Consider the following 14650-nt stretch of genomic DNA (forward strand, 5'->3'; position numbering starts at 1 on the left):
CTCGCCTCCGCCCCCCCAATCCCAGGACTAGAGCCGACTTCCCCTAACCCCTGGCACCTACGGCCCCCTCCCTGGCTCTCTGCTGGGCTCAACCCGCTGGCACGAGCATCCCTGACAACAAGAGTTCACGAATGGGTATTAGCCTGATCCCTTGAATGTTCTGAAGACCAAAGGTCATCTAGGAAGGCAGTATATAATGGGCCTTCATAACATCTCTGAGTACCAAAGCCTTGGATGAGTTACCCTGGTTGGCATGGTCCCTGCATATTTTCACATATGAAGAGTGACATGGTATTAAAGACTAATATACCCCAACTCCATGGGAGAGGACAATAGAAAAATCTGCCTAGTACTTTTGGACTTGGCCCCATGCATCACTTCCCTTGGCTGATTTTCATCTGTGTCCCTTCCCTGTAAATCCATAAACTTTGAGTATAAAAGATTTCAAGGGTCTGGGAAGATGGTGGCGAATAGAGTGCATCACCCCCGTGTACCGCGTCACTGCGCAGGTGAATAACGAGTTAGAACCACCAAAAGCTATCCTGTTAGGAATTTCCAGCAAAATTGGGGTGTACCGAAACCTAGAGGAAGGATTTCCATTACAGAGGACCAGTTACTGGGTCTCAACCGTGAGTGAACTGTGCGACCAGAGATCCAGGCTGATTGATCCGCGCCCGCCCTGCGGCTAGAGACGGCGGGGCGCTGAGAAGCGGCCAGCAACGCAGAGAGAAATGGTGCTGTGGATTTTGTGGAGTCCTGCCGGCTATGCCCTCACTAAACTCTGGGCTGAGTTCGGGGTTTGAGACGGGGGGAGGAAGCAGTCCAGTTCTGTCCCCCACACTGGACTGTCCACCGAGGAAGCCAGCGGCCACCATCTTGGAGAGCTGATGTCAACATCGCCAGTTTCCTACAGATCACAGCAATAGAATAGGTGTGTGTAATTCAGCCCATCTCCCATACAGCGGGGAATTTGCATAAAATCTCTCCCCAGCTTTCCAGAGGAGGGATTATAAGAGTGAGTGGAAATAGAGACGTGGGGAAAGATAAAGGCACCTGACCTCCAACTCCCCCTCCCGACAGTGGCGAAAAGGAAACCTGTCTTGCCAGCTCCGGGGGAGGAGCAAGCGGAAGAAATCAAAACAATAAGGTGCCAGTTCCCAATAGCCACGCTCCACACCCAGCAAACTACAGGCCCAGAGTATAGTTTGAACAGTCGAGAGGCATCACACTGGGGAAGGCCTGGCTAGCAGGAGAACCAGGAGACTAGAGGCCAGGAATAAACCTAAGCTAACAGGTTTTTGAGAGACACCAGTTGGGGGAGGAGGGAGTGGCCTCACACGGACTGTATCCTACAGCCAGAGGACAAAATCTTGGCCTGGAAGGCACAGCACCACCTACTGGAAGCGAAGAAAATAGAAGCCTAACAGTGCCTTTTTTCTTTTCTCATTTTTTAAATTCTTTAATTTTTTAATTTTAAATTTTTTTTAATTATTTTTTTTCAATTGTAATTTTTTCAATTGTAATTTTTATTTTACTGCATTTTATTATTTTTAATCATTTCTTTTCTATTCTATTCTTTTCTCTTTCTTTCTTCTCTCCCTCTCTCTTTCTTGGTTTGCGTCCTTACCTTTTCCCCATCTTTTCTCTTAAGAATGAACACCCAAATTACATATAAATTACTAAATGCAAATAGATGAATACTATGAATAGGTCTATAGTCCGCCTAAGCCCTTAACTACACCCAAGTACTCCTGTCTATTCTATTGTTAATATCTGCCTACATTTGAACCACCCCCCAAAGAAGCTAACATATACTAACCTCCATACCATCAAATCACCCGACCTTAACATAAAATCCTAAGTCCAAACCTCAATTCTCTATATGCCATCAAAATCTGAAGGCCTTTAATGAAACTAATGAATTTACCTTAAATCACAATTAAATCCAACATCTCTAAACATTTTCTCCTAACACAAAGAAGAGATAGTGGAACTATAAAAACCAAAACAAATTTAAAGGAGAAACAGCAGTCAAACAGAGTTGGAAAGTAACTTGAGCACCATGAAAAAACAAGGGAAAAAAGGATTACAAACAATGCAGGACAACTTAAATACGCAGGAGAACCTAGAGGCATCAGACAAATGGACAGAGAAAGAACTCAAGGCATAACTAACTCAGATGGAACAGAATCTTAGAGAAGACATTAGACAGCAAGTCCAAACAATGAAAGTATATTTTGAAAACGAATTAAATAAGCAAATTCAAATGGCAAAGAACAGCTCAACCAGGAAATAGAGATTTAAAAAAAAAATCAAACACTAATACTAGAAATGCAAAAACCATAAACCAAATTAAAAACTCAAATGAGAATATTACAAATAGACTAGATCAAGGCGAAGCCAGAACATCAGATAATGAAGACAAAGTTTATCAACTTGAAAAGAATATAGTCAACACAGAAAGGATGCTTAAAATTCATGAGCAATCTATCCAAGAGATATGGGATGTCATAAAAAAACCAAACTTGAGAGTCATTGGGATAGAAGAAGGCATAGAGGTTCAAAACAAAGGAATGAACAATCTATTGAATGAAATAATCCTAAAAAACTTCCCAGATATGAAAGATGGAATGGATTGCAAATCCTGGAAGCCTACAGGACCCCAAACATTCAAAACCGTAATAGAACAACTACAAGACACATAATTATGAAGATATCCAACATACAGAACAAGGAGAGAATATTAAAAGCTACGAGAGAAAGGAGGCAGATTACATTCAGGGGTAAACCAATTAGGTTAACGGCTGATTTTTCATCACAGACGTTGAAAGTGAGAAGATCCTGGAACAACGTATTTCAAACGCTAAAAAATAATGGATTCCAACCAAGAATACTGTATCCAGCAAAATTAAGCTTCAGATTTGATAATGAAATTAAAATATTTCATGATAAACAAAAGTTAAAAGAATTTGCAGCCAGAAAACCAGCACTGCAAGGCATTTTGAGCAAAACACTACAAGGAGAGGAATAGAAAAATAGCACCCAAAAATAACAGTGGGAGGTAACTCATTAAAGGAAAGGAAAAAAATAACCAAAAAGGAAAATTAGCCATATTAAAATAAATAAATAAACAAGCATGACGGGAAGTACAAATCATATATCAATAGTAACCTTAAATGTTAATGGCTTAAATTCACAAATCAAGAGACATAGGCTAGTAACCTGGATTAAAAAAAAACAAATCCAACAATATGCTGCCTTCAGGAGACTCATATGATAGGAAAAGACATACACAGGCTGAAGGTGAAAGGTTGGGAAAAGTCATACCACTCACATAGTCCTCGGAAGCAAGCAGGAGTGGCCATACTTATATCGAATAAAATCAACTTCAAACCTAAGTTAATCAAAAGGGATAAAGAAGGACACTATATACTGTTAAAAGGAACCATCCACCAACAAGACATAACAATTATCAATATGTATGCACCAAACAATGGAGCTGAAACATTCATAAAACAAACTCTCCTCAAGTTCAAGAGTCAAATAGACCACAACACAATAATTATGGGTGACTTCAACACACTGCTCTCTCCATTGGACAGATCCTCCAGACAAAAGCTGAATAAAGAAACTATAGAACTCAATAACACAATCAATAACCTAGACTTAACCGACATATATAGAATATATCAACCATCATTAAGTGGATACACGTTCTTCTCAGCAGCACATGGCTCCTTCTCAAAGATAGACCATATATTATGCCATAGGGCAACTCTTAGTAAATATAAAGGTGTGGAGATAATACCATGCATCTTATCTGATAATAATGGAATGAAACTGGAAATCAATGATAAAAGAAGGAAGGAAAAATCCTACATCACATGGGAAATGAACAATATGTTACTGAATGATTAATGGGTTACAGAAGACATAAAGGAGGAAATCAAAAAATTCTTAGATATAAATAAAAATACAGACACAACATATCGGAATCTATGGGACACAATGAAAGCAGTTTTAAGAGGGAAATTCATTTCCTGGAGTTCATTCCTCAAAAAAGAAAAAAAAAAACAAATAAATGAACTCACACTTCATTTCAAAACCCTAGAAAAGGAAGAGAAAAACAACAGCAAATGTAGTAGAAGGCAAGAAATAATTAAAATCAGAGCGGAAATCAACAAAATTGAAACAAAAAAAAACATGGAAAAAATTGATAAAACTAAAAGTTGGTTCTTTGAAAAAATAAATAAGATCTACAGACCCTTAGCCATGCTAATGAAGAGAAGAAGAGAGAGAGCTCAAATTACTAACATACAGGATGAAAAAGGCAATATCACAACAGACACTACAGAAATACAAAAGATAATTATAAATTATTTTGAAACCCTATATTCCAATAAAATAGAAGATAGTGAAGATATTGATAAATTTCTTAAGTCATATGATTTGCCCTTATTGAGTCAGGAAGATACACACAATTTAAACAGACCAATAACAAAGGAGGAAATAGAAGAAGCCATCAAAAGACTACCAACCAAGAAAAGCCCAGGACCAGATAGATATACAGCAGAGTTTTACAAAACCTTCAAAAAAGAATTATTACCAATACTTTTCAAGTTATTTCAAGAAATAGAAAAATAAGGAGCTCTTCCAAATGCATTCTACGAGGCAAATATCACCCTGATCCCGAAACCAGACAAAGACACTTCAAAGAAAGAAAACTACAGACCAATATCTCTAATGAACTTGGATGCAAAAATCCTCAATAAAATCCTGGCGAATCGAATACAAAAGCATATCAAAAAAATTGTGCACAATGATCAAGTAGGATTCATCCCTGGGATGCAAGGCTGGTTCAATATACGGAAATCAATAAATGTTATTCACCACATCAATAGACTTAACCATAAGAACCACATGATCATCTCGATAGATGCAGAAAAAGCATTCAACAAAGTTCAGCATCCCTTTACGTTCAAAACACTAGAAAAACTAGGGATAACTGGAACTTACCTCAACATTGTAAAAGCTATATATGCTAAGTCTCAGGCTAGCATTATTCTGAATGGAGAAAAACTGAAGGAATTCCCTCTAAAATTTGGAACAAGACAGGGATGCCCTCTCTCACCACTTCTATTCAATTTAGTCCTCGAAATACTAGCCAGAGCAATTAGATAGACAAAAGAAATTAAAGGCATACAAATAGGAAAAGAAGAACTTAAATTATCACTATATGCAGATGATATGATACTATATCTAGCAGACCCAAAAGGGTCTACAAAGAAACTACTAGAGCTAATAAGTGAATTCAGCAAAGTGGCAGGATATAAAATCAACAAACATTAATCAAAGGCATTCCTGTATATCAGCGACAAATCTTCTGAAATGGAAATGAGGACAACCACTCCATTCACAATATCCTCAAAAAAAAAAAAAAAAACTTGGGAATCAACCTAACAAAAGAGGTGAAAGATTTATACAATGAAAACTACAGAACCCTAAAGAGAGAAATAGAAGAAGACCTTAGAAGATGGAAAAATATACCCTGTTCATGGATAGGCAGAACTAACATCATCAAAATGGCGATATTACCAAAAGTTCTCTATAGGTTTAACGCAATGCCAATCAAAATCCCAATGGCATTTCTTGTAGAAATAGATAAAGCAATCATGAAATTCATATGGAAAAACAAAAGACCCACAATAGCAAAAACAATGCTAAGCAGGAAGTGTGAATCAGGCGGTATAGTGATACCAGACCTCAAACTATACTACAGAGCAATAGTAACAAAAACAGCATGGTACTGGTACCAAAACAGGCGGGTGGACCAATGGTACAGAATAGAGGACACAGAGACCAATCCACAAAATTACAACTTTCTTATATTTGACAAAGGGGCTAAAAGCATGCAATGGAGGCAGGATAGCATCTTCAACAAATGGTGCTGGGAAAACTGGAAATCCATATGCAACAAAAGGAAACTGAATCCCTTTCTCTCGCCATGCACAAAAGTTAACTCAAAATGGATCAAGGAGCTTGATATCAAATCAGAGACTCTCCGTCTGATAGAAGAAAAAGTTGGCTATGATCTACATACTGTGGGGCCGGGCTCCAAATTCCTCAATAGGACACCCATAGCACAAGAGTTAATAACTGGAATCAACAAATGGGACTTACTCAAACTAAAAAGTTTTTTTCTCAGCAAAAGAAATAATAAGAGGTAAATAAGGAGCCTACATCCTGGGAACAAATTTTTACTCCTCACACTTCAGATAGAGCCCTAATATCCAGAGTATACAAAGAACTCAAAAAAATTAAACAATAAGATAACAAATAACCCAATCAACAAATGGGCCAAGGACCTGAACAGACACTTCTCAGAGGAGGACATACAATCAATCAACAAGTACATGAAAAAATGCTCACCATCTCTAGCAGTCAGAGAAATGCAAATCAAAACCACCCTAAGATACCATCTCACTCCAGTAAGATTGGCAGCCATTATGAAGTCAAACAACAACAAGTGCTGGCAAGGATGTGGGGAAAAGGGTACACTTGTACATTGCTGGTGGGACTGCAAATTGGTGCGGCCAATTTGGAAAGCAGCATGTAGATTCCTGGGAACGCTGGGAATGGAACCACCATTTGACCCAGCTATTGCCCTTCTCGGACTATTCCCTGAAGACCTTAAAAGAGCGTACTACAGGGATACTGCCACATCGATGTTCATAGCAGCACAATTCACAATAGCAAGATTGTGGAACCAACCCAGATGCCCTTCAATAGATGAATGGATAAAAAAAATGTGGCATTTATACACAATGGAGTATTATGCAGCACTAAAAAATGACAAAATTATGGAATTTGCAGGGAAATGGATGGCATTAGAGCAGATTATGCTAAGTGAAGCTAGCCAATCCCTAAAAAACAAATGCCAAATGTCTTCTTTGATATAATGAGAGCAACTAAGAACAGAGCAGGGAGGAAGAGCAGGAGGAAAATATCAACATTAAACAGAGACATGAGGTGGGAGGGAAAGGGAAATTGCATGGAAATGGAAGGAGACCCTCATTGTTATACAAAATTACATATAAGAGGTTGGGAGGGGGAAGGGAAAAAACAAGGGAAAGAATCAAATTACAACAGAAGGGGTAGAGAGAGAAGATGGGAGGGGAGGGGAGGGGAGGGGGGATAGTAGAGGATAGGAAAGGTAGCAGAATACAACAGTTACTAATATGGCATTATGTAAAAATGTGGATATGTAATCCATGTGATTCTGCCATCAGTATTTGGGGTAAAAATGGGAGTTCATAACCCACTTGAATCGAATGTATGAAATATGATATGTCAAGAGTTTTGTAATGTTTTGAATAACCAATAAAAAAATGAAAAAAAATTAAATTAAAATAAAAATTAAAAATAAAAAATGCTATGTCTCCATATTGGTGTATTTGATATAAAGGAAAATTTTTCTATTTATACCTATCAGGGAAAGTTTTTTAAATAACAGTTATTTATATCAACTCAATATACATATTTATTTAGACCTGTTTGTTTCTTAGTAAATTTTATTTGATGTTTACAACATGATGTTATGGGATTTTATATACTTTATATAGAGAGAAAGATAGTAAAATCGTTTCTAAAGTGAAACAAATTAACATGTTTATCATCTTACATAGTTACTATTTTGACAAGATCAGGTAAAATCTTATTTAACAAAAATCTCTAATACAAATCAATTATATTAACTACCATAAGACCCTCTAACCCACAGAGCCTAAGTTTCAAGGAGCAGTAACCTTTGTAATTTGAGGTATGACAGTAAAACTAGCACCAATTTCTTTATTCTTTTCCCTATTTTAAAGACAGATTTGCTCTTACTGTAGATTTTACTAACCTCAGCATATGATTTTTTTTCTCTTCCTTATGAAGTCAAGAACTTAAGGAAGCACTTTATAGATTCCCTCTTGCATAACTGAATTTCCAGCATCACTACTCTGGCATTTTGGGATCACTGCTAAGTAAAATAAGGGTTACTCAAACACAGCACTGTGCTCCTGTGACAGTGTAGTTGATTACTGAGATAGCTGCTAAGCAACCAATGAGCAGGTACTCAGAGTGCACAGTGTGGACACGCTGGAGTAAGGGATGACCCTTGCCCTGGCCAGGACATAGTGGAACACGCTACTCAGGAAAGTGTACAACTTGAAATTATTAATTGTACGCTTCTGGAATTTTCTATTTTAATATTTCATATTGTGATTGACCAAGGGTACAGAAACAGAGAAAACAAAAATCCCTAGATAAGGCAGTCTACCGTATAGTCCTCATGTTGGACTTCACCTCTCAAGACCCGTTTGTCCTACAGATGTGTCACTTTGTGTCCTTGACCTACATCTCCAAGGCCCCCATGATAACCACCATTTTGTTCTCCACCTCTGCATATCTGACCTCTTTTTTTTAATGAGCTTATTGAATATTTAACAAACCTTTCAGATTTTCACAAAGTTATCCCAACTATAGCAGGTTAAGAATGCAACCAAATACAGGAAATTTCAAAAACTTTAAAAAAGAATAGAATAAATGCCATTTTCCCTTCTTACTGTCAGAAATTGTAGGCCCAATCATATTTTTCATCAGCTCTGGGTCTATTGGCCCTTACTAATTTAAAACATTTTTTATATAGCTGGCTATTTCTAGAAATATAAAAAAATCATTTTAATTAATTATTCCTATAACCACATCTTGTTCAGTAAATTAATATTGCCTTAGTATATTCATGAAATATATATTTATCAGTCATAAATGTGATGGCAATTTTTCAAAAAGTATATGACACACCATCCCTCTGAACGTTAAATTCTCTTAATTATAATCTCATATCCAACTTATTACTTAAATAACTCAATATGGTTATTTTGATTCATTCTTTATATCTATATAGAATTATTTCACACTTGCTCCATGATTAAGCTCTTTAAATGCAAATGTAATACACAGTAATATGGATGTGACCAAAAGTGTAGGTTAAAATAGCTCAAGGTTTATTTTTCAGATATCAAACAAGGCAGACCAGAGGATAGTTCACAGTTTAAAGGTCATTAAAATCATCCAAAAAGTTCTTTACCTAAGAATGGTGGCAAATCTAGTGCTGAGGCTTCACGAATGGAGGAAGACTGAGAGGTCAGGGCTACCAGCAATCAAGAGATGGGCACAAGGTTGGGGATGGAGCTCAGCAGGGCTCTTGCCTAGCATGTGTGAGGCCCTGGGCTACATCCCCAGCTCCACATTTAAAAAGAAAGAAAGATAAGAAAAGACAACAAAAGAAAATGAGAGAGTGAGATAAACCCTGGCACATGGCAAATGGCCCCAGAAGCACAAAATAGGAGAAAAGACAGGCTGTACAAAACTTCTTATTAGATCATGCAAAGTTTTGGGGCACTGGTTTATCCAAAATAAATAAATGAATGAACAAACAAGCAAACAGTGATGAATGAAATCTTTGATTCCAGATGGGACAATAATATCGGGGGTCTTGGAGTAACTAGAATGAGGTGGTTAGTCCTTTATTTTAAATGTTTTTCCCCTAAAGTAGAATAATAAAGTGCAAAGCAAAATCTAAGAACCTCTAATAAAACACTAGTCTCCCACTGAATTCTTCTCAGTCTACTTGGATTTTGGCTATATTATAATCCTCTGCAATTCTGAGCTATCTTTTTGATTTCTAAAATAGAAATGTTGAAGCACTATATTCAGATGATAAATAGCATCACAGTAAGAACAATACCTGTATAGCATAAAATGATGGTTTAGCCATCTAATCCTATATGTAGAGAAAAGGATTAAATTATTAGTTTTGCAGGTGTAAATTATTTGCTTTGAAGATCATCCATGGTTAATTTAAAAATCAGAATCACTCAACACATTGCTGATTATCTTTCACAGTGTTCAAGTTTGTACTCAGGGAACACAAACTGATCCCAGTCTTAGACAAACATAATAAGGATGTTAGGAAAGGATGATTTTCAAAAGTCATGCAATGCATCCACAGCCATGTATTAGTGTATTTTCTGTGCCACAGCTCCTTTTCATTGCACAAAGCTGTGAAAAATTACCTTAATTTAAGGAAAAGTCTTTAAAAACAAAGCATTACAAACAGAACCAACTCAACTACTTCTTAAGCCCTTGTGTTTGGTCTAGCACTGTGGTAGATGCTGCAGTGGACAAGATCTGACTTCAGAATATAGTTCTATTGACAAAAATTCTCACATTAAAATTGCACTATAATCTCAGGCTGAATATTAATAATTAAAGAAAGCTTACAGTTCATAGACTATTGTCCTGTGGAAATTCAGGAAACAAAAGATCATTGGAAGCAGACTTAATTAGGGAAGTTTCTTTGGATTCTGTGCATCATGGAACTGCCCAGGAAGGATAATCTTCTGCTTCATGGACCAGATCACCTGGTACAGGGCAAGGATCATGTAATAATTTTCTGAATTTCACTGAATGGAATATAGTGTTTGCAATAACAAAATGGAAGTGATTGAACTGTCAAACCAAGGAAAGAAGAAGTGAGAAAATAACAAATCAATATCATTTATGGAGCATTTTTGATAAAATATTTAACAGACATAATCATGAGGAAACCATCAAACAAATTCAAATAGAGAGACATGCTACAAAACACTTGACATATACTCTTCAAAAATATCAATGTAGTGAAAGACTAAATATCTTGCAGGGGTGTTCTAAATTAAAGGATACCAAAGAGACCAAACAATCTGTCACAATACATTTCCTTGATTATATCATGGACTGAGGTAAAGCAGCTATAGAGATCATTATTTTTTCAGAAACTGAAGAATGTGAATATAGATGGCACCTAAATGATATCACTGCCTCAGTGCAGACCTCTTGGGTTTGACAGTGGCACTGAGGTTGTGTAGGAGAGGTCTCCATGACTAGGAGATGCAGAAGACATATTTAGGGGTGATGTATCACATCTGAAATATGGTCTCAAATGGCTCAGAAAAAAAGTGTGTAGACAGACACACCACAAAGAGAGGAAGAGAAGCAACATGGCTTTGGTGTATCACAAACAGTTTTAAGAACAATTATGCATCAGATGAGACTAGGTTAAGTGGCAGATGGCACTGAGAAATGATGACATTGGAGCTGAGGTGGGTGAAGAGGGAAGGAATGAACAGATGATGGAGAACTCTGAATCATAAAGTGAGGAACTTGGCCTGGACTTGGAAAAACAACAGAGATACCGATGCCTGCTGTAGGTAGTCTCTGGCTTATGAGTAAAACAATGACTTCATACACCAGCAGAAAGCACTAGGAAGAGGGATGTTTTAGAGCCCAATTACCAGAGTCTCTCATAATTAACAGAGGGAGCATAATTAAAGCTTGGGCTCCATAGAAGCAGAAGGAACGAAAAGGCAGGGATAGATTCAAGAACAGTAGTGAGGACAAGCCATGAAGGAGCTCGTACGTGGGTCATGCATTCACTTACGACTATTTCCCTGCATTGCCGCCCCGAAAACCTCAAGGTAGTTCTCATCATCTCTCCTGATTCCATCACAATTTGGCCACAGCAATTTGACCCCAGTCAGAATGGGGTCTTCCTCACAAACCCAAAGTTTCCACCACAAATAATCCCCCCAAAGCAGCAAGATTCAAGAGAATAAGGACTGTGTGGGTCTGGTTCTACATTAATGTCTAGCACCTATACAGAAATCAAGAGGAAACAATAGTAAGCAGTGAGACAGGAGAAAAGAAGGTCAAAAATGTCTGTGATAAACAGTCACGCTCTCTACAGCATTAATTACAACATCCAAGTTCTACAATCATCTAAATGTTGACAAATACACTTATGGAGAGTGAGAGAGAGACAGAGAGAGACAGAGAATTTTTATAATGCATTCATTTGTCAACATTTATATGCACATAAGTATTTATATTTTTATATCTATATTTATATATTTTAGATGCATATGCATATATTTATATATAACCTCAAAAAAGTGGACAGAATGATAGTTACCAGGGCCTAGAGGGTGGGGGAGTTGACAGATGCTGATTAAAGGCTATAAATTTCAGCCATAAGATAAATTCTGGAGAACTTAGCATGGTAACTAAAGTTAATAATAAACATTTATTTGCCAACTGTTTCTCAATAAATCTGGGGAGATGCCTGTGAGATTTCCAGCATGGCAGGCTGAGTGACATGAAAGCACCTGGAAGGACACTGGCTTGGAGGAAAAGCACCATTCTCCATGTGATTTCAGAGGTAAAGGATGTCAGGGGGAGAAGTCCCAAGTCATATCAGGAACTGTCTGTCACAACAGTTTTCTCCCCAGATTGCTTTGTTTAATATACAGTAGACACACTTACTCATATAATTACTTTGTCTGACTTCCTGTCAAATCAATATCTATTCACACAAATCAATCTTGTTGCTTTGTCCTTAAAGGCATTTGGTCAATCTGTGTCACTATGAAGCAACATTCCAGGTTTTTTTCTCCTATGGATCTTTTTTATTTTCCTTCCTACATAGTTTTACCTCTTTTTTATATTATTATTGCATAGTTCCATTTTGTTTTGATTTCAATTTCATATATGCCAATGCAAGTCCAACATGATTTTATAGCTAATTTATGCTAGAGCTGTATTCTTTTTTTTTTTTTTTTTTTTTTTTTTTGCATGCACTACATGTGTGCAATAAGAGCCCCCTAAAGGTTTGAGTCCTGGATCTGCTACCTACTAAATAAATTACCTGGACAGGTTAATTAACCTCTATAAAATAGGCATAGTAATATACATATAATTAAATATACACCTTAATTAAACAAAATAATTCACACAAATTATAGAACCTGAAAAAAATAGTAAACACTTAAAAATAAATCTTATTGTTACTATATTGTCATTGGTATTAATTTCATTACCATGAAGGCAATCCTGTGACTAATAATAGCATTACTATATACCTACTGATAAGAGTGCTAAAGAGACAAAGAGTTTTGAAGAATAAATTCTGATGACCATGGTCTAAATCCTCTAATTCTATAAATATATCCATAGAGCTGGAGTAACTTCTCTGTAGTGACACAACTCATGAGTCATCAACATCTAGTCCAGGATCTCCTGGCTTCCAGACAAGGGGTGTTTTATCCACTTTCACACAGTGTAGTTAGGTGGAAACGGATGGAATTACCAACAACATCCACTGCAATTTTAACATTTGTACAACCAGTGTTATGTCGCAGTACAAAAAAGTTATAAAACAAGAATGTTAGTTGAGGTCTAGTTTCTGGGGCAAGGATAAACTATTTATCAAAAGACTATGGGGGGGGAGCTGGGGTTGTGGCTCAGTGGTAGAGTGCTTACCTGGCACGTGCGAGACCCTGGGTTCAATCCTCACCACCACATAAAAATAAATAAATAAACGTATTGTGTCCAACTACAACTAAAAAATAAATATTAAAAAAAGGCTACAGGGACACAGCCACATCAATGTTTATATCAGCACAATTCACAATAGCTGAACTGTGGAACTAACCTTGATGCCCTTCAGTAGATAAATGGATAAAGAAAATGTGGTATATATACACAATGTAATATTACTCAGCAATAAAAGAGAATAAAATCATGGCATTTGCAAGTAAATGGATGGAGTTGGAGAAAATAATACTAAGTGAAGTTAGCCAATCTCAAAAAACAAAATGCTGAATGTGTTCTCTGATATAAGGAGGCTGATTCCCAATGGGGTTGGGAGGGGGAACATGGGAGGATTAAACAAACTCCAGATAGGACAAAAGGGTGGGAGGAGAAGGGAGGAGGCATGGGGTAAAAAAAGATGGTGGAATGAGATGGATATCATTACACTAAGTACATGTATGAAGACACAAATGGTGTGAATATACTTTGTATACAACCAGAGATATGAAAAATTGTATGTGTAATATGAATTGTAATGCATTCTGCTGTAATATATAATGAATTAGAATAAAAAATTTAAAATAAATAAATAAATATTGGCATACATTCTTTCCTGAAGCTAGAACTTCTCCATAGAGAAAAATTTATTTTAATTTTGAAAGAATACCATTGGACAGCCCTTTCTATTAAATCCAAAACAAGTTTACAAAACTTTATCTTTGTGGCATAGAACAGGACTTTTTGACTTAACTAGAGTTCAAGCTTTGGTTGGTAAGTAAATGGGTTGACTTTGTCCCTCATACATAGCTATTGGTATATAAAAGTTGAAGCTGTTAGAAAGGGTTGTACATGTTGGCATTGGAGGGATGGAAGGTATTGAGAATACCAAGCCTAAGTTCAATGTTTTTGAACCTTGTTGAGTTTAACCCTGACTAAGACTAAAATGGACAGGCCCCTGGGATACAACTCACCACAAGCAAGAGAAGTACTTCCAACCAGGTCTAACACCAGGAGAAGGAAGATTCACTCCCACTTACAGCCTCAGCAGTGGCCAGAGGTAACTGAGCAACAACGAAAATCTCACTAGCAAAAGAAGCAACACTCCTGAATATCTTGACTTAGTAGAAGACAAGACTAATGGAAACTAACTTTTCATTTTCAGTAATCGCTGAAGAACACAAATAGTACTTGTAGC

This window comes from Spermophilus citellus (genome assembly GCF_964194105.1).
Source record: "Spermophilus citellus genome assembly, chromosome: 12".
NCBI lineage: Eukaryota > Metazoa > Chordata > Mammalia > Rodentia > Sciuridae > Spermophilus > Spermophilus citellus.